Consider the following 18351-nt stretch of genomic DNA (forward strand, 5'->3'; position numbering starts at 1 on the left):
GTGATTCAGTTAACACGATAACTGACTTGACGTAATAGGATGTGATATGATACGCCTTGCAGAGTTCAAACATAGACAGCTAGCTGATCTTACAAGGTGTCTAGGCACAGGCCGAGTCTTCTCTCCTATAACAAGCTGGAAACATCCCAATCATTTGGAAATTTTTATTTTCTGAAGGCTAATAAAAGAGTGATCATATCAACAGTGCTATGCCATTAAATGCGTTTTTCTCCTCTCATCTCTCCCCTATTCATTTCCTTCTGTTCTGATATCCCTTTGGCACCCAGACACCCCATAACATACTGTCTGTGGCTTTTTTTTTTTCTTCTGTCACCATTTTAGAGTGAGAATAAAACCTTAAAATAGCAGGTCACTTACAGAGTTCCCTAGGGTTTTTCTGACTCAGCAACACCTGTTTTCCAAATGCCCTTTCTTACCTGGGGGTTCTTAGATTGTACTCAGATTTTGCTTGAGGAAGGGAAAATCTGGTCAAAGCAATTTAGAAGAATAGACCAGCACTTTTGCAATGGACTGAACATACCTGGCGGAGTAGTTAGTTGGGGCATTTGACCTGTCATTGGAAGGACAGGCAAGTGGTAGTGTAATATGCTTTTCTCCTACATCGAGTTTGTGGCATAATTTTTCCTCTTAAACTACCTTTATTTCATTCTCTTTTTCATGTTTTCCGACCAATCACATTTCATAGGAAGGACGCTTATCTTCAGAGTCCGTATGAGAAACTGAAATTTAAAATGATTAGGGTCAAGAAAATTGAGGGGTGCCTGGGTGGCTCAGTCGGTTAAGCATCTGACATCAGCTCAGGTCATGATCTCACAATCTGTGGGTTCGAGCGCGTCGGGCTCTGCTGACAGCTCGGAGCCTGGAGCCTGCTTAGAATTCTGTGTCTCCCTCTCTCTCTGTCCCTCCCCCACTCTTACTTTGTCTCACTCTGTCTCTCAAAAATAAATAAATGTAAAATTAAAAAAAAAAAGATTGGAAACATCTGTTGTTATTCACATGTATTTATTCAAAAAAATATTTCTTGGACACCTACTTAACTACATTTAAAATTCAGAAAACTTCCTTCATTGTATTATTTCTTTGCGTCACGTTTTATTTAAGGACCTTAAAAGTTCTTTGCCAAAAGCTTTGGATATATCACTGGGGAAAGACTATGTAAGATTCAGTGTCTGATCTCACGGAGCTAACATTTTAAGAAAATGAAACTATTACATATAAAATGACAACAGGCAAAATAGTATTGTGTATAATTTAATGGATCACATGGTACTAAATAATGAGTTAATGATCTAGCATTATGAACATTATACTTTTTTTGTTGGTGCTGTTGTTTAATAGGCGTCATTCTTTTTTTTTTTAATTTTTTTTTTTAACGTTTATTTATTTTTGAGACAGAGAGAGACAGAGCATGAACGGGGGAGGGGCAGAGAGAGAGGGAGACACAGAATCGGAAACCGGCTCCAGGCTCCGAGCGGTCCGCACAGAGCCCGACACGGGGATCGAACCCACGGACCGCGAGATCGTGACCTGAGCCGAAGTCGGATGCTTAACCGACTGAGCCACCCAGGCGCCCCTAGACGTCATTCTTTAGAGCAGTTTTAGATTCACAGAAAAATTGAGTGGAAGGTAGATTGATTTTTTGTTACCCTCTGCCCCCACACATACATAGCCTCCCCATTATCAACATCCCCTACCAGAGTGGTACATTTGTTACAATTAAGGAACCTGGTTTACGTTAGAGCTCACCTTTGTTCTGTGCATTCTGTGAGTCGAACAAACATATAATGACATGTAGCCACAATTACGATATCATACAGGGTAGTTTCAGTGCCTTAAATATCTTCTGTTCTCTGTGTATTCACCCCTCCTTCTCCCCAGCCCCTGGCAACCACTGATATTTTTTTTACTGTCTCCATGGTTTTTGCCTTATCCAGAATGATATATGTTTGGAATCCTACAGTATGTAGCCTTTTCAGATTGGCTTCTTTCACTTAGTAGTAAGTATTTAAGTTTCCTTTATGTCTTTTCATGGCTTGATCATTTCTTTTTAGTACCAAATAATATTCCATTGTCTGGATGTGCCACAGGTTACTTACCCATTCACCTACTGAAGGTCATCTTGGTTTCTTCCAAGTTTTGACCGTTATGAATAAAACCCCTACAAATATCTACATACGGGCTTTGGTATGAACGTAAGTTTTCAGGTCCTTTGGGCGAATGCCAAGGAGTGCGGTTGCTGGATCACGTGGTAAGAGTGTGTTTAGTTTTGTAAGAGACTGTCCAGCTGTCGTCTCAAGTGGCTCTACCATTTTGCATTCCCACCAGCCATGAATGAGAGTTCCTGATGCTCTACAGTCTCACCAGCATTTACTGTTGTCCGTGTTCTTAGATTTTGACCCTTCTCACAGGGAGGAGTAGCATCTAATTGTTGGTTTAATTTGCATTTCCCTGATGACGTATGACGTGCACATCTGTATGTGTTCTTTGGTGAGGTGTCTGTTACGGTCTTTGGCCCATGTTTTATTTGCATTGCTATTGTTGAGTTTTAAAGTTCTTTGTATCTTTTCGACAACAGTCCTTTGTCACATGTGTCTTTTACAAATATTTTCTCCCAGTCTGTGGCTTGCCTTCTCATTCTTCTGGCACTGTTATTGCAGAGCAAAAGATGTTGATTTTAATGAATTCCAGTTTATCAGTTGTTTGTTTCATGGATCGTATCTCTGGTGTTGTATCTAAAAAGTCATCACCATTAAAAAAAAAAAAAGTCATCACCATACCCAAGGTCGATCTAGGTTTTCTTCTAGATTATCTTCTAGGGTTTTTATACTCTTGTGTTTTGCGTTTAGGTCTCTGCTCCATTTTGAGTTAATTTTTGTGGAAGGTGTAAGATCCGTGTCTGGATTATTATTTATTATTTATTTATTTTCTTTGCATGTGGATGTTCAGTTCCAGCACTATTTGTCGCAAAGACTGTCTTTGCTCCTTTGTGCTGCCTCTGCTTCCTTGTCAAAGAACACTTGGCTGTGTTTATGTAGGCCTGTGTCTCGGCTTATATATTTTTTCATTTATCTATATTGTCTTGGTTGATGTAGCTTCGTGGTAGACCTTGAAGTCAGGTAGCATTAGTCCTCCCACTTTGTTCTTATTCCTTCGATATTATGTTGGCTATTCTGGGTCTTCTTTTGGCTCCTCTGTATACACTTTAGAATCAGCTTGTAGATTGTTGATACCCACAAAATATGATGTGGATTATCTCTTCATGGATACTTGCCCTTTGGAAAAGGCAAAAACCACGGAGACAGTAAAAAAAATATCAGCGGTTGCCAGTGGAACCTCTGTGGAAGGAGTGAGGAGTTCCTCATCCAGTATCTCAGTTATAACAAAAAGTGCCATCTGGCTGCCGGCAGCTGTGAGAAGCACAGTAGAAACTACGAATATACTTTTCACAAGAAACGATGGATTCACAATTCACAAGACGGATTTGGATGGCATTTTCCTGGTAGCGAGGCAGGTCCTCTAGAACCCGGCCGCTTTCAGCAGAACCACCTTTATGCCAATAATTCTTTGCTGTGATTTAACCTTAGAAGCGCCACCGAGAATTCTGTGAGTCAAGCGGGGCCTAATGAAGCATGTCTACTGATTAGGAATGAAATGAAAACAAAGGTTTTCTTTATAAACCAAACTTCTCTGTGTACCACATCTGAATGATAAGTTCCTGAAACGTCTCAGCACTAAAACCCTAGTGGTATTTAACAGCACAGTAAAGGGAACCAGTGATAGATTATGGAAATAAGTTTCATTACTTAATGGCTATCCCGTAAAATATCACTGGGCGTTGAAACTAACATTGCAATGCCAGGCCAACAATATTTTAAATGAAACCGTAGGTTAAGAAATTTTCATTTTTAGCCCGTGCCTTCCCACGGTCATCCAAACGAGGATACGGTTTTTAAAAGAAAGATATAAACAGCAGATTTAGAAGTAAAAAGGAAATCAAAGTTGTTTTTTTTTTTTTTTTTTTTTTTATTTCAAAGTGACATATAGGGATTTTCACTAGTCCTTTGGGAACAATAGCTAATGAAATGATAAGCATTTCACAGCCAGAGATTTTATGGCTAATTTTACATTCCACTCGGGTGAATACCTATTAGTTTTCCTCATTTACATAGATGATATTTTAGCCATACAGGAACTGTCATGCGGGCCTCTAGGGCATTTTTTCTGCCCTCACATTTTCAAAGATTAGATTCACCTTGCCCCAACTTAGAAGCGTTGCTTCACATTTAAATCGATATACCTAGACCAAAATAATAGGCAGTAACTGTGCGGGTAGAGATCAATATTTTTTATTTATTATTTTGAGTATCAATTTCGAAAGTCGAAACATGGTAAAGTCCCAGTTGTCACTAAAGACCTCAGAAGATCCCCTCCACTGCTAACTTTAAACCACAAATAAGAGGGGCGCCTGGGTGGCTCAGTCGGTTAAGCGACCGACTTTGGCTCAGGTCATGATCTCGCGGTCCGTGAGTTCGAGCCCCGCGTCGGGCTCTGTGCTGACCGCTCAGAGCCTGAAACCTGTTTCAGATTCTGTGTCTCCCTCTCTCTGACCCTCCCCCGTTCATGCTCTGTCTCTCTCTGTCTCAAAAATAAATAAACGTTAAAAAAAAATAAAAAAAAAAACACAAATAAGAGAAACATCGATGAGTTAAAAGGATAAAACAACATGGATTACTAGCTCTTCTTCCAAGATTTTATGAATGTAACAACCATCAAGGCTAATTTGAAAAAGTGCTTATTTAATCTTAGCTTCAGGGTCCTTAAGCCTTTGGCTCATATTTAGCGCTAAAGTTTAAACCAGAGATTAAGTTTCTATAATCTGAAGGACTCCAATTTTCAAAGGAAGTAAAAGAGGTTATGTTAAAACTCTAGATTTTTATGGCTTGGTTTTGTTAATTAAGCTCCATTCTTGGGGCGCCTGGGTGGCTCAGCTGATTAAACATCTGACTCTTGATTTCAGCTCAGGTCATGATCTCACGGTTTGTGAATTTGAACCCCACGTCTGGCTCCATGCTGACAGCCCAGAGCCTGCTTAGGGTTCTCTCTCTCCCCCTCTCTCTGCCCCTTCCCCACTCGCTTTCTTGCCCTCTCTTTAAAAATAAATAAGCATTAAAAAAAAAAAAAAGCTCCATTCTCCTAATCTCCCATAATTTCAGGTTTCAATATAATATCCCTGTTCACTGAAAGAGATTATTTTAGAATTCCCAGGGTCAAAGATTCAGTAAGGTCTTGCCTTGGTGCCCAGACCATTTGTTCAAGAGAAGAAGCTCCATTTTAATCGAATCATGGTGACTGCCTATTTCATTGAGCTTCCTTTTGTGGGTTGTGAAGACTTAGGGTACCCACAGTACCCCCGCTAATCCTGTCTACGCAGTCTCTTGTGTCAACAACACGGGGGCACACTGAGAGGGTACAAAGTGGTAAACGGAGCTCTTTCAAAAAATGTTACCAACACAGCTAATTAAATAAACTGTGGTTTTGACCCAACAATATAAATAAGTGAAACGTGTATCCAGAGTATTTTAGTCACTCTGACTCATGGTGGAATCAGGCCATTTATGAATTACTGTTCCCAAGATCTGACACTCTTGTTGGAGAAGGCTGAAAAATTTTCCATGATGCCAAGACAAGTGATTCATAAGGTGGTATTTAATTTTTACATATAATTAACATTTTTATCCTGAACCCACTTTGATGAAATATTTGCACTTTATGTTGAATATAACTTTAATATCTTCTTTACTCAGTGGAATTGGCATTTTCACATGAATTAAAAGTGCCAAATTCCGAATAGTTCTCGCTGAATGTTGACATTGCAGATGTCATTTACAAGAGTGAAAGAAGCGGCCCAAAATAGCAAAGCATTTTCCCTTTTGTGCTATAAGATGTTTTAAAACTTTTCAAAAGAAAGAGAGTCCCAAGCGACAGAGAGTTGATCTTTCTGCCTTTGGTGTAAGAAGTGATTTTCTTTTTGGTGGTTTATGTCCTTCGGTGAATCTTTTACCTACGAAGCTCAGACCGCTCAATTTAGCTGGTTAGTCTGACCAGGTATCAGTGGACTGAGGCGTTTTGCTAGAACTCGGAACAGTTGACTTGGACCGGGTTGTGAAGGGCCTGCGCCCTGTTTTCTGAATCGGGAGCGATGGAAGAAAATGCCAGTGGCAGGATAGAGAGGAGGTTAGAGGGAGACGGAGACCAGAATCCGTAGGTAACTGGTGCCGCCTCCTTCTGGTTGGATCTGTCACACGCACGTCTGGTTTTACACGTCTAAGGTGGAGCTCGACGACAGAAAGTGTCAAACATCGGCGTTTTCTCCTGGGTTTCGTCTTTAAGAAATGGAGAGCACATAACAAGGAGAAAGTAATGTCACTGAGGGGAGGACGTGGAATTTTCTCAGGGCTTCAGTTCTGGGATTCTGATTTTCCAAACTATTCAATTATTTGGCAGTGGACCTAACTATCCTAGCCAGTATTTCAAAATTTCCCTCCAGTTTACTGTTGCGATTGATTGAAAGCGCAGTTTTGATCAGAAAGGTCATTCCATCCTTGGAAAGGCCTCTGAAAACTCATCGGCAGCTTCAGAGTGATTTGTTTTTGTTTTGTTTTTTTCAAAATCAACCCAAGTGTGTCCCAGTGAAGGCAGATCGTTTCCACCCGTGTTAGGGAGTCAGGGGTCCCAGGGGGCGGCTGTGGTATCTGTGCCGCAGAAAACACTGATGAAGCTGCCGCTGATTAGCTCCCTCGGTGATGATTTCATCTAAAAGGATAAGGATTGAGTAAATCAGCGAAGAGAGGTCTGCTGCCAGACCCTTCCAGACCGAGGGTGAGGTCCAGCTACAATACTTTGGCTGACCAAGTGCAAGGAATGGGGCAGGAATGGGACAGGTGGATCCGAGTCCTCCCGTAGGGAAGATTTTCTTTTCTTTTCGCAATTACTGGATCGGACTTCACTCTGTTTGTTTGATAAGCATTAGGTTTGTATGTTTTAGGAGTCTTTATTGGAGATGCTTAATCGGCAGTGCGTGTTTAGCGTAAAGGAGAAGAGCACCGGAAAACAGCTCGCGTGGGCCCAGAACCTCAGCTGAGCCCCTTGGTGGACTGACTTCACTTCTTAGCGGGCGGCAGAAGGCACAGCACGTGTGGTTCAAGTGAGCTGGCGCGACCCCAACCCGAACTCTGCTTCTTGGCTAGCTGTGGGGCCTGGACTTCAGCTCGGGCTGAAGGTTCAAGAACCCAAGAGCGGTTCAAGGACCGTCCTCCGCAGATAACTATCGTAGGCCAGGGAGAATCGCGACTATTAAAAGCGATAATGATTGCAAAGCGTTTAGAACAGCGCTCTCGCTGTCGGTAACCGTCATTGTCGCGGTCATTACTGTTCCTTGTAGATATCTGCTAAGAATTCGGCTGCTGGGAACAGAAATGCCAACAATAGCACAAAGGAGAAGTTCTCTTATCGGGAGAGGTTTTCTTACCTTTCACAAGAAGTGAAGAGGCAGGGCCATGACAGGCTCTGGTTCAGCAGCTCAAGAATTCAGGCCTGAGGTCACTGCGGTAATCTTGGCCCTTCCCTCGTGATTGCCTCTGAGGTCCAAGGGGGCCGCTCTGCCGTGGCCTCGTGTGCTCGGCCCCGGCAGAAAGAACTGAAGGCTAAAGGGCAAAAAGATACTACCAGCTGAGTGTGCCTGCTTTTAAGGAGCTTTCCTGGAAAAGCCCTACCCGACAACTTTCGCTTACGTGACACTGCTCTGAAATCAGTCACGGGCCTCCCCTCCACCCATGGGTAATGAAGGCTTTGCACTTGGCTTCTCCCAACGAAATCAAAACTCTCTTAAAAGAACGGGCATGAAGAATGCACTGGCAATCTCTACCACATTATTTTCAGCGGCGTTATTTCTGTCATCATGGTTATTATCTTGAAACAACGCCATCTTTCTCGCCTGTAAAGTTTCCAAAGACAGAAGCCATACTTCTTGAATGTGTCTACGTTAATCTTTAAAACCGCACCAGAAGAGTCTGCAGGTAGTAGAGGCCATTATTTTAATTGGTTGAGTTCTGGTTTAGCCTTTGACATTGCTGTTCCGAGTACTTTAAGAGAATATGAAACATAAATTATCTAGACTTTTAACGGGGATAAGGCAAATTCAGAATAAGGCTGTAAACTAAAAACCAAGCTATTCTAAGTGAAATCTTTAAACTGATAAAGCTTTAGATAATTCACTGTTTTAAGTTATCTGCAAAACTCAAAGAAGTCGAGTATTTATGGGCCAGGGATACTCTTGTTTAAAAATAAGTTAAGATGAAGTCTTGATAGAAACAGCATTGAAGCATGTCTCTGTCATACTTGTCTCTTTCTGGAAGCCCTATTCACTTGCCTTTTTTAATAGGAATATAGCCACTCACTCCTTTCCCTCCTGAGATCCTTTCCAGTTCTTTACTGCCCTGAATTGTTCACTGCGAACGAGCCTTTTGCCGGCATAGGAACAGGGCCCTTTCCATTCTGTTCATAAATGTCAGCTTTTGTTACCGTTACCTCAGCATGACTGGCGGGGGCAACGATGGAGATTATGTGAGAAGCCTCTTTTTAGCCTATCGTCAGCTTGGATAAAGAGCGGGTGATGAGGGTGTGAAGAAGAGACTGGAAAACACACCCTGCGGCACGGACTCCGCGAGCGTTTATGACCTCTACTGCATGTGCCCAGGTGGGGAGTGTAGGAAGAGGGAAGAGGGCATCCCTCGCCCTGCAGGAGCTATGGGTGTAAAAGAAAGGATATTTCAAGTGGTGAAGTCCTTTCTCTGCTTTTGAGTGGCAGGAAAGGAAGAGCGACTGGAACAAAAAGCTTGCTGGTCTTAGCAGCTGCATCGTCGGGCTTTATGAAAGCCAAGCCAGCACTTAGACTTGGTGTCATACGGTGGGAAGTAGGGAGCCGACTGAGGTTTTCACTGGGGAGCAAGTGGTCCTCGGGGACGCTGCGCGACAGTGGCGGTGGATGGAGCCCAGGACGGCTGGGAGCCCCCCTGTCTTCCTAGCATTTGCTGGTGACTCGTCTCCCCCCACCCCCTCCTCCTCCTCCTCGTGTCTCCCCACCAGGACCACTGGCCACCTCGGCTCGGCCCACCGTTCCCACTCACTTTACCGGCAACTGTGCACCAGACTCTTCAAGTACATCATAAGAAGCTTAAAATTTCACACAAATGTATTGAGCCCAGGGTAACTTTTTTGCTGGTAACAGTCAAGAATGGCCTATGGCGGGGGGGGGGGGGGGGGGGGGTGCCTGGGTGGCTCGGTCGGTTAAGCGTCTGACTTCAGCTCAGGTCGTGATCCCATGGTCAGTGAGTTCGAGCCCCGCGTCAGGCTCTGTGCTGACAGCTCGGAGCCTGGAGCCTCCTTCGGTTTCTGTGTCTCTCTCTCTGCCCCTCCCCTGCTCGTGCTCTGTCTCTGTCTCTCAAAAATGAATAAACATTTAAAAAAAAATTTTTTTTTTTTTAAAAAGAATGGCCTATGGAAAAATAGGGCAATTGCCTTTCATAACATGTACTCTCAGAGGTGAAGACCATCTCTTGAACATCTCCAGCTTGCCCTTCAAAGATTTTTTCAAAATATAATCCCTGGACATTTCAAACTTTCAAATCTTTGGATATAAGGAAGTCACTTTTTCCTTACACCTTAAATGACCTCAACGTTTGCTCTCAACGTTCCTTTCCAGATTCAAGCGAAAAAGTCCACTCCTACTCCCCTTGTTGTCTAATAAATTCTGATTAGACATCCTGGCAGCTTGTATCTGATCTGAGAGGTTTTTTTGTTTACTTTTCTTATATGTCTTTATAAAAGCAAGGTCCCATCTTCTAAGTAATTTTAGTCGCTATTTTCTAATTCCGTTGTTTTCGTCTCGGAGCTTTTCTAACTGCATTGTGCATGAAGTACGCAGTATAGCGTGTATGTATGTGTACTACATGGAGAACAAGAACTTCCCAGGAAACAAACACCCCGTGTCGTCGTCCTCGTCGCTTAAGGGCACCATGATTCTTTGGCTTTCATTTCCAGTATCCTTTATGAGGTCAGCCTGCGGTGATGGTACCCTAGACAGCACCTGCCCCATAGGCCCAAGTCCTTGGGGAAACAACAGAACACATCCCGCCATCCCTTCCCGAGTCACTGTGGGTTGTTTATAGAACTCACTCTGGGAGCCTGCCTTGATTTCTTTCCTGTGAACACCCAGACGACCCTGTTCAAGTTCACTGCCTGCATTTTGCCCACACACCCCATTTCATTGTGTGAGGCCAATTACCCGTCTCCTTGGCATGCCGCTCCTGTCGGGGGCCCCCAGGGTACCGCGAATACCAGCAAAAGCCGAGGTAACTGATAGGTTGCATTCTTTCCTTCGGATCGCTTACGACAACATCCGATGGGCTTCGTTCCAGCCCTGATTTCTGGGGCGCCGACTCTCAGTGACTCTGTCTAGGGCAGTCGTCTGCAGCCCCAGTGAACATCAGAAGCATCTGTGGAGCCATTTGAAAATATGAATGTTCAGGACCTCCCCAAGACCAGATGAGTCAGGTTCTCCTGGGGTAGGGCCCAAGCATGTATTTATCTTTTAAAGCTCCAAAGGGTGATTCTGATGTAGAGGCAGATTGAAAATCATTAATCTCAAGAATGCCTCGTCGTATTTACATTTTCTTTTCTCCTGTAAAAAAAAAAAAAAAAAATTAAGAATAGGATATGTTCTCTGTCCAAAAACCTTTCTTCTGTGGGGAATTGGCAGAAATGAATTTCTAATGTCAAGTGCCAAGTTCATCTGAGTGTTCTCCCCTGATATTCCAGCTGAGCTGCTCTCCCCACCCCCACCCCCACCCCTGGGGTGGGGGGGCCCTTAGCTTTTCTCTGACTTCTAGAAGAGCCCGGCCCGCGCTGCTCCGTGTAAATTTGTGATTTGCTCATTGGGCTGCATCCTTGTAAACCCACCTATAAACTTACGGATACATTCGTCCCAATGAGGCAGATTTTATTGTCCCTAATTTTAGATGACGAAACGGGCTCAGAGAGTGTAACATAGTTGCCTAAGAGCACGAGGACGTGGTGGCTAGAACGAAACTCAGCTCTTCCAAAGCCTAGATTCAGCACCCTCACCCTTTACCCACATTCCCCAAATGTTAATGTTTTACTGTGTCACGATTTACCAGTTGTCCCCTCTTCTCGCTCGCTCTCTCGCTTTGTGCACATGTGTGGGTATTAATATCATTCTCTATATATTTGACTGTAAGGTACATATATAATTCCCACGGAATTCCCATACCATTGTGTTTTATCTTCTGTCACCACAGAACAACCATCAGAAACCAGGAAATTCATATAGTACTGCTATCTCTGTCCAGACATTCAAATCTTACCAGTTTCACCCATAAACGTCTTTTGCAGCAAAATTAAAAAAAAGAAAATGCTTCTGGTCTGGACCCGGTTAAGGATTACATGTTGCATTTGGTTCTCGTGCGTCTCTACTGTCTCTGCAAACGTCTTCTATCTGCCTCTGTCATTCATGGCCTGATTAATTGTGAGGTTGTCCTCTGGAGGGCAGGAATGGCCCCAGCGGTTTTGTTTCTCGGAGTTTGCTGAAGTTGTTTAGAAACCCATGGCTTCATCGACGTACAGCGGGATGGACCACAGCATTGTGAGCACATTGGAGGGCCAGCAGTAAGGATATTTATTACATACTATTCACTACATGCCAGTACTGTTTTATTTTATTTTATTTTTTTTTTTTTAACGTTTATTTATTTTTGAGACAGAGAGAGACAGAGCATGAACGGGGGAGGGTCACAGAGAGAGGGAGACACAGAATCTGAAACAGGCTCCAGGCTCTGAGCTGTCAGCACAGAGCCCGACGCGGGGCTCGAACCCACGAACCGTGAGATCACGACCTGAGCCGACGTCGGACGTTTAACCGACCGAGCCACCCAGGCGCCCCTGCCAGTACTGTTTTAAATGCTTTCCTTAACCCTATATAATAGGGATCATTGTACTGTAGATACGGGATCTGGGAAATAGAGGAGTAATGTGACTTCCTCAAGGTCATCCAGCCAGGAAATGGCAAGGCCCAGAGTCAGACCCCAATAAGCTGGCTCCCCCGTCGTGGGAGCACTTAACCAGCCCAGGCAGAGCCAGAGGCACTAGACAGAGTTCTGTGCCCTTGGACAAAAAGTGTCAGCTCTAAAAGCCTCCAGCTCATCAACTGGAAAAACGGGACTAAGAATTTCTACTTTGAAAAATGAGTTGTAAGTATTGCACACGATAATCTGTTAAAGCACATGCAGCAAGGAGTCCGTTTGTAAAGGAGAGGTGATGGAAATATCGAACAGCTATCCGTAGCTCACACTGAGCTATGGTAACTCGCAGAGTGGACTCTTTTAATCATTGGGAGTAGGAGGGAGAGGGAAACGTAAGTGACAAACGTCTATTCATATTTTTAGAGTTTTTGAGGGCCGGGGAGGGACTAAGCTACAACCAAAACCACCATCCAGGCAGAAGAGGCCAGATAATGAGTCATGTAACACAATTTTAGAGTGAACTTCTGGAAAGGACTGCTGCGTCTTTAATTATATTAGAAAAGAAGGTATGTCTTTCCAGTAAAAAGTCCGTGCCACCTTATTCTGGGTTGAGGAAGAATTACCTTCCAGCTTCAAAAAGGGGGTCGTTGTCATTGGTGGATGGCAGTGAGAAAACAAGAGGGCTTGACGAGAGAGCTTGGAGCACACTGGTGTAGAGAATTACTGAAATGCATGGGCATTTTCATGTGAAACTGTCATTTTTCAGCATTATTTCCTGTAGCCAGTAAACAGATTTGCGGGGTGCATCCACAGCCCAAGCACCTCCTGGGCTCCGTGGCGGCCATAGCGGGGCAAGGATCGATTGCTCATCTCCTTTCTGTCAAGGCTGGCTGTGTCCCTCTGAGCCCTTCCGTCCGGAGAATCCCAGCCTTCCTTTAGCTCTTATCTCTTTCCTTACCATGGCCTACGTCCCGGCGCTGTACTGGGGAGCGGAAAATAGGTGGTGGCTTGGAGAGGAAAGACAGAGAGGGAGAGGGAGCCCAGCCCAGGTTCAGGCGGGATTGGAGTTTTGTGTGTGCGAGGCCGGCCTGTGGCCTCTGCTCTTCACCCCTGCCCCAAGGCTTCAGCAAGCCTTCCCGGCCTCTCTTCCTTTCCAGGCGAGCCTTCCGGCCTCGGCCTCCCCCCAGCCAGCAGCTCGCACCAAAGATCTGTGGGCCACTTGTTTTCAAAGCAGCCCTTTCGACCACCTTTTGCACCCAGCCTATAGGCAAACCACACAAAGGTAGCCCTCCGTGCGCTACCCCAGAGGCCCGTGGATGTAAACAGAACTGGCTCAGAATGGAACGTAGGGCCCCTTGTCCCAAAACAAGAATTTCAAGAGGGAGAGCAGAAGGAACAGTAAACCAGGCCTGGCCCTCCCAGCTCGTGGCCCCTCCTGTCGCACCATCCCTGGCAGGAAGGGGCCCGAGTGAGTGGAGAGTCGTTTTTCTGCCGAACTGGCTGGTGTATTTAAAGATCACTGTTGTATTACTGGAACACCAGCAAAATTGTGCCGCAATCAAATTCAGATTGCCTAGATTTTATGTGAGAATCTGTCTAGAAAAACGGCACAGGGACAAGCATTCTGATTCGGTGCCTGAACTCCGTGACACTGGGAGAGAGAAGTTCTGTATAGGTTGGAACACATATAGACTCTTACTTAAAAGGAAGAAAGTAACCCCACAGGCATCTTCAATGCCCAGCCAACCTTTAAGAACCACCGGAAAATAGGTGGCCACGCTCTACCTCCAAAGTGCCCGAGTCACCTGTCCATGGAAGAGCCTAGGCAGACTCCGCGACAAAGTCAGAGTTAGTCACTGCAAAGAGATTCCATGCTCGCTGCGTTACCAGTAGTCGCACGGCGCTCGTGGTGGACAGGACTGGAAGTCACTAGCTTTTGCTACACACTGTATGTAGTCAGGGCAGAAATGAGAAATTCCTTAGAAGCTTCTGCTGAGTCTACACTTGAAGCAGCTAGAGAAGACTTAAGAGTTATCCGTTGGAGAATTTTCCACAATGTGGATACAGTCGTGAGCAAATGCAGGTTCTGCTCCGTGGGAGACGAAGAGCCAAGAGACTTAGAGTTGCAGGTGCGCGTGGAAATCGCGGTACCACTGACTCCGCGAGCGCCCTGAAGCCAGGGGACCCGCGCCCCTGGACCCGGCTCTGTGCGGAGGTGGGGGGGGGGGGGTGTTACTCAGCTCAGCAGCGTGGCCCGTGAGCACAGGCGGCTGCGTATTCCGCTACAGCTCGCTGTTCCCCTCGTCTACATCCAAACTCAAGTCGAATGTTAACCCCCGTACGAAAGGTTTTGTGTCCCGCCGACAGCTAATTATTTCCATTTGCGCTGTTGCACGCTGTAGGAATTTGATTTGACGACCCGGGTTTTCCTCCTTCCAGGATACGAGGTTTCTGAGGTCCAGGACTCACGCGTCACTGGGTTATTTATCCCAGGTGGGTGTGTTCGCTGTGTTAGTTGTGTGGACGATTGGCAGAAGGAGGGAAAGGAAATGAAGCGCAGATAAGAGTCGTTTAGGCCGGTTAAGGTATTTGGAAATGTGAAGGCAAAAAGTACAGAACAGGGACCTTGTCTGGATACTCCCCTCCCCGAGTTCACGGTCAACGCTGGGCACAGAGGAAGTGGCTCCGGAGAACTTTGTGAATGCAAGAAGAGAAGAGAGGCCAGCTCTAGTCCAAGGTGTCTCTGTGGCCACAGACCTCTCACGTCGTGTTCCCTTTTCTACGGTAGGACCCCGAAGTGCCTGTTAGCTTTCTATTGTTCCCTTGCTGCCCAGAGGCCCCAGTGCAGAATCACCAGAACCTGCCCCCAAGGCCTGATCCTCACCCACTGGTCACTTTAGAACCCTGGCTCCTCATCAGAGGAATGGATCGTCCCCCCATTTCTGCAGGACTCCTCCCTGCCTCTCCTATTATTTCCTGTAATAACCGCAAATCGCCGTAAGAAGCTATGGGCACTGAAGGGCCGCCCTTCACGGGAAGGAAATAGTGGATCCTGAAGCCCTTAAACCGGAGGACTGACCCAGTGACTCCCAGGCACTGTAGCTGGCTGAGTAACTGGGTTTCCAGTCACCCTGTGCCGGCCCCCTTCCCGGTCTGCAAAGGGCCCGCGCTAGAGGAAGGTACGCGTTTCCCTGGAAAAGGCAGCCCTTGACAAACTGCCTGGAAAAGTCCTGATCTTATGAAAATCCAGTATCTTAAAGGCTTTGTGGCGAATCCAGCTGGAGATACTGGGTCACAGTTTTATTGCAGGATGGGCCTTTTCTTAGGGTGCGGCATTCATTTGTGGCTGATCAAATAGCTGGGTTCCGTCGTAAGAGTCAGCACCTCTTAATGAGATACTTAACTTCTCCGAGCAGACTGAATGCTGACGGTCTTTGAGAGGATCATGCAAAATTAAAACATGAGCCAAGGTATCTATCTGCCTTGGCCCAACCCTCTTCGTTTCACGTTGGGTAGGGTAGGAACACTAATTGCAGGCAGGAACCCAGAGAGTAGCGGGCTCGCTCGCTCTCTTTCGACGGCTCTCCCGGTGCAGGGCCCACAGGATGGAGGATAACGCGCCCGTGTCGGGTCCGTGCTGGCTCCCTCTTTAAGAACATAGAAAAGGGAGAGGCGCGTTCTCCCTGTTGAATTTGAAACCCAGATCACTTGACTTGATTCAAACTGCTCTCGATTGTTCCTTGGGTAGTTTCCCTCTGTATTCATGAGGTCCTTAGTCCTGAAGTTTCAAAGTAACCTCACCTAGTTCTCCTCCCCGGGCCAGGCACGCACCGATACAGAAGTGGCACTAATCCTTTAAGAAGCCAGGAACTGGGGCAGTCGTTGGACTCTGCAAGGTTCCGATAACTGGATTTTCGTCTCTGATTACCGATAATGTTTTTAATTTGGGGTTGGAGCTGTTCCCTCTGGCAGTAAGTGAAGCTTGGGCAGACAGGGCATGCTATTGTTCTAAAATAGAGTTCAGATTCGATTTTGCCCAAACAGGTACAGAACCGGGAAAACTTGGCTTCTGTTAATGCTGTACTTTGGGCCACATGTTCCTAAATTCTTGCTGGCTGTGTTTCACTTTTAGGAGTTTTACCCTGTCTGAGCACCAGCTGAAGGTTTTTTTGTTTTGTTGTGGGTTTTTTTTGTTTTTGTTTTTGTTTTTTTTTTACCATTTTTCTTTATATCCATTCAGTGTTTGACTTGAACAAATTTGTTTTACTGCCATAAATGGAAAACTAGTCTTACTTGTCCTTGTGTGAAAGTAACAAATACAATGAAAACAAAACTTATTAAATTCTAGCCAGATAATATTGCTTGGGACTGCTGGTTCCGAGCCCAAGGCCTTGTACCCCTTTCATGGAAAGGCAGATTAACCTGGGCTGAACACATGATAGCACCAGACCAAAACCTGCCTTCGGGGAACATGATACGATGGGTTGAAAGAAAACAAAAAAGCTCAAGGGAGAATCCGGTCTCCTCTGTGCAGTAGTCGTTCGAACGCTCTAGGTTCCAAGGGGTACTCGGCCTACCTCTGAGAAACGCTGCCTTTGAAAACCTCATTGCTTTATATTCGGTGCGAGGAATGAAGTAGCTGACCGGACTTGTGTGAAAACCCCTCTGCAGGATGTCAGAACGCCACAGAGGTAGAGGGCACCAACCCTGTACCCAAAAAGTGCCCTCTAGTAAGGGATGGAATAAATGGATGATCTGAGGAGAGACAGTTGATCAACGTAGAGAACAATTCCGAAACATGCAGTATTTGATCCTAGAACGTGACCTGCGGAGGAGAGAAGGCAGATCCGTGTGTTTGGTTCACTCGTGGATCTACCCTCCCCCCACCCCCGGGCCCCGTCTGTCAGAAGAGTGCTTAGCACCGAGTAGTCAGTCAACAGGTATCTACAGAGCCAAAGAATACAAACCCGGGTCCAGAATCTCATAGTGGGGATGGAACCCTAAGGTTCAGGGTGGGGATGGGATTGGTGCAGTCCGGAGAGGGGACGGGGACGCAAGACTCTGGCAGGATCCCGAAGTGATGGGCAGAGCGCGCACACACGGGCACGCACGCACACACGGGCACGCACGCACACACACGCAAGGGCACCCGTGCGCTACCACGTGCCCGGCGGCTCAGGATAGCACGTGTGCGAGCAGTGGGTCGGGTCTGAGGTTGTGACCTTAGAACAGCCTCAAAAACGCAGACCCCTGTCCCCCGTGTGTATGCTCCTTTCCCCAGACCTCACCCCACCCCCCTTCCTGTTTATAAACGTCTCGTTTACGACCGACGGGCTCCCTGGGAGAGGAGTTGTTCCAGTGAGATGAACCCTCTCCTGTTCTAGGAGCGACCCCTTCTACTTCTAGGAGCGTGAGGGGGGCGACATTCCGCGAAACCAGCTCTACGCGGGCACGCCGTTTACGGACGTTGCTGGATCGCCTCACTTGTAAATGAGGCTCCTGAAAACTGTGGCCGAGCTGTGGTGCCGGTTGCCACGGTGCCCTCTGCGGTTTTTGTTAAGAGGAATCCGTGCTCCTCTGGTATGAAGTTGCCATTAAACCGTTGGCTGGTCCAGAACCAGCAAGGCCCCGGGTATTATTAAAGGCTAACCAAGCAGATCGGCAGGGTGGTAACCGCGACCGCGAGGCAGCAAGGGGGGCGTGTGAGCTGTCACCGCTCTTTCTGAAGCACCCCTGCTGTCACGTAAGGGGCCGGGGCCTCTGGGTCTGTCGTGAGACGGGAGCGGGACCGAAGGGCACCCCCGCTCCACGCCAGAGGCATTTCTCAGGGCCGCCCGGGCTTGGCCAGAGGCTCCCATTCTCAGGAGTACGATGCCATGGTTTCAGTTTGATTTCAGGGTGCGTATTGCCCGGGCCGGGTTAAGTGATCCTGAGCCTCCAGCTCAGTTCTACCTGGAGGCTGTTTTTCAGAAAGCTCACTTTTGCCTCCTTTCACGCCAAGGCGAATTTTTAAGTATGGCCGAATGAGAACACAGGCCAAACCACGAACCAGAAAGCGAGGCGTGAACCTTCATTTACTGAACCTCAAACCCAACCTCCGTTTTTCAACTGCACCGCAGACTCCCTTTTTTTTTTTAATTTTTTTTTTAAAGTTTATTTTTGAGACAGAGAGAGACAGAGTATGAACAGGGGAGGGGCAGAGAGAGAGGGAGACACAGAATCGGAAGCAGGCTCC

General features: G+C 46.3%; 1 protein-coding gene and 1 long non-coding RNA gene across 2 annotated transcripts in view; one reads left to right on the plus strand and one right to left on the minus strand.

Moving 5' to 3' along the window:
* Positions 1–18351, plus strand: part of NME7 (NME/NM23 family member 7) — a 255908-nt gene that overhangs the window by 236766 nt on the left and 791 nt on the right. The window lies entirely within an intron of this gene.
* LOC128313129 (uncharacterized) lies at positions 1591–18240 on the minus strand. Its single transcript, XR_008293390.1, has 3 exons — positions 10364–18240; positions 7550–7724; positions 1591–6404 (listed from the first exon to the last, which is right to left on the minus strand). It is a non-coding gene; the product is annotated as an uncharacterized LOC128313129 (long non-coding RNA).

Source organism: Acinonyx jubatus, chromosome E4, assembly GCF_027475565.1.
Source record: "Acinonyx jubatus isolate Ajub_Pintada_27869175 chromosome E4, VMU_Ajub_asm_v1.0, whole genome shotgun sequence".
Classification (NCBI taxonomy): Eukaryota; Metazoa; Chordata; class Mammalia; order Carnivora; family Felidae; genus Acinonyx; species Acinonyx jubatus.